Source organism: Copadichromis virginalis, linkage group LG6 (genome assembly GCF_057382275.1).
Source record: "Copadichromis virginalis isolate Kocher_CV1m ecotype Utaka linkage group LG6, C_Virginalis_male_GT1.1, whole genome shotgun sequence".
In the NCBI taxonomy this organism is placed as follows: Eukaryota; Metazoa; Chordata; class Actinopteri; order Cichliformes; family Cichlidae; genus Copadichromis; species Copadichromis virginalis.
The window spans coordinates 44,100,580-44,103,487 of NC_140623.1; the positions used below are offsets into that span (position 1 = coordinate 44,100,580).

Below are 2,908 nucleotides of genomic sequence, written 5' to 3' on the forward strand. Positions count from 1 at the left end.
AGCAGCTCCTGTGGGAGACTGTACTTCCCCAGTTGTCTCAGGAAGTACATCCTCTGCTGGGTCTTTGTGAGGATGGAGTTGATGTTGGTCTCCCACTTCAGGTCCTGGGAGATGGTTGTACCCAGGAACTTGAAGGTCTTCACAGTTGACACAGGGCTGTCTGATATGGTGAGGGGGAGGCAGAGTTGAGGGATGTCTCCTGAAGTCCACTGTCATCTCTACAGTGTTAAGAGTGTTCAGCTCCAGATTGTGCTGACTGCACCAGAGTACCAGCCGCTCAACTTCTTGCCGGTTAGGCAAGATCAGTTAATCAGTGTATTGATTATTGTCACCTGGCTGCTGCTGTGAGGTGGACTCACAGGTCTGTGACCCCGACCGTTTGTCTACCTGTAGACAACTGTAGCTGCCTCCACCAGTGTGTGAATGTGAGAGTGAATGAATAGTGGCATTGTAAAGCCCTTTGGGTGCCTTGAAAAGCGCTATTTAAATCCAATCCATTATTACCTGAGCGACAGACTGCACATTTTCCACAGGTATGTGGAACAGGTGACGTCAGTGGTTCACATCAGTGGAGGAGGGAAAACAAATAAAGTCCAAATAAAAGTGTTACACGCTGGTATCATTTCAGCGTCCAACAAAAACATGAAACCACTTCAAACGAGTGAACAGGAAGTGCAAAACACTCATTCCTGCAGCTCTGTATCTGTAAAGCTTTTATTCTGAAAGCCTCTTCACCGGTCTGTCTGTGATCAGAAGACTCTTACTATGAAAAGTCTCTGAGGTCAATTCCCTTCCTGAACTCTGCTGCAGAAAGATGGCACTGGGAAGCTGGGGCTGGTCGAGTTTAAGGTGCTGTGGACCAAGATCGAGAACTATCTGATGAGTACAGGCCGGGAGAGCGTGATGAAGGCGAGGGTGGTGGAAAGATTAGTACACCGGTTCCTCTGCGCGCTCACCAAACCTGACACGCACACATTCTCACTAATCAGGTGTTATGACACCTAGCAGCAGGCTGCCGCTCTTTCATGGCGATAACGTCTCATTTGTAGCCACAAAAGTTTAACATTATCTCATGCAGAGCTTAAATAATGCATCAGAGCACCACCTAGTGTTGGGTTTTTGCCACAGCTGCCCCAAATTACCAGTATCAATAGTTAATCCACCAGTGTGCACAAACACTTTAATCTAAATTAAATTTTTAACTAAAATAGATAATTACTGCTGTTACCATGGACTCAAATGTACTTTTTTACTTAAAAAATAATAAAGCATATTATTGTCTGTGAAGGTTCTCAGTCATCCAGGTCATCGTAGTCTAAGGAGCTTGGAAAGAAAAGTGTCTGGACTTCCTTAAGTTGCTTTAAGACATTTCAACTATCAGCAGAGAAGCTTCTTCAGTTCTAGGGTCAAATGGTGGAGAGTCCCAGATTCAAACCCAGTGGGATGATAATAATAATATGTTTTATTATTATTGTTTTATTATTATTTTTTATTATTATATGTTGTTAAGATAAATTATTAGTTAGTTCATTCCTGAACAGAAGCAAATTTTGGTGGTTTGACGTTGTGATTTATTAATTAGTGACGGCTCAGAGACGTCCACACTGTAAAAAATATTCTTAGTTTGTTAACTTGTTTTTGACAGGCGCTTTAAATCTGTTCAGGACTGTATATGATCATGTTGCCTGGCAACCGCATTAAAATCCCAGGTGAAACCAGAGCGCGTCACTGTCAGATCTCTGGAAGATGGCGCGACCGCTCGCTGGAGCGACCGCTCGCTGGAGCGACCGCTCGCTGGAGCAGCCCTCTTTGTTCTACAGTCTTTGTGCAGCTGATCGCACAGCTGGTGTTGGAGCTTGTTGGTCTGGTGACTCAGGCGGGCTCTCCATCAGTCCTCGTTTATAAAGTGCTTTAAGAACAGTGGCGCTCAGTGGGGTAATTAGCCTGTAGCGCTTCGCGGCCCGTTTGACTCGAGCTAAACAAGTAAAAGAATGTTTGTGGCAGCTGCTCGAAGCTTTATTGATCTGCTGTGATATTGATAGCATCGATTAGTTTGGTCCTAGCGCTCCTTCATCCTCCATCCGCTGTGCTGCCTTTACCCTAAGATACACAACCTCTTTGTGCCCAATTACAAAAGAGGCGGAGTTTGCTGCCATCAAACTCCGCCTCTTTCATGTGATCTCGCTCGTAGCTAGAGTAATGAATCCCAGACGTGTGCCTGATCATGTAATTGCACACCTGCTGCTTCAGTGACGCCGGACAGCGAACCCATCCTGGAGCCAGAGGTCATTCCACCGGGCATAGGCGTGCTGATCTGACGCCGCTGTGATGCGTTTCTGTTGTCAGAGTCTAGCGTGACAGGGACGTGGACAATTCAGGGTCCATGAGGTCGGCGGTGGAAGACGCAGGTGAGCTTCGTCAGGCCTGTTTGCTTGCTTGAGTGCTTACCTGTATGTGCTCACATGTGTGACCTCTGACCTCTGTGTGCTGCAGGTTTCTCCCTGAACAATCAGCTCCATCAGGTCCTGTGGCTTGCTACAGTGAACCTGATCTCACCATCGACTTTGACAACTTCGTGGGCTGCTTGGTGCGTCTGGAGGCCATGTTTGGTGAGTCGTCGCAGCCCTGAGTCACAGATGTTTCCATCTTCATCCTCCTCTTCATCCTGTCCATTTCCTCTCTGCAGAAGCTTTCAGCGCTCTGGAGAAAGACGGGTTGGGAACCATCGAGCTCAACCTGATGGAGGTACCATCTTCATTATTAACCACACAGCCATCCTCACTCAGTGCTGAAGCAGGCTCCACCTACTGGTGACTCTAAGCAATTAAGAGTTGACCTTTTCATGACCCTTGAAGGGTTCCTCACCTGTAAGGAGGCGGAGCTCTGAGTGTAATGAAATGACAAAACG

At 46.9% G+C, this 2,908-nt stretch overlaps 1 pseudogene; it reads left to right on the forward strand.

Moving 5' to 3' along the window:
- LOC146708653 (calpain-1 catalytic subunit-like) overlaps window positions 1-2,603 on the forward strand; it is a 46,333-nt pseudogene extending 43,730 nt beyond the window's left edge.
- Window positions 2,604-2,908: the final 305 nt, after the last annotated feature.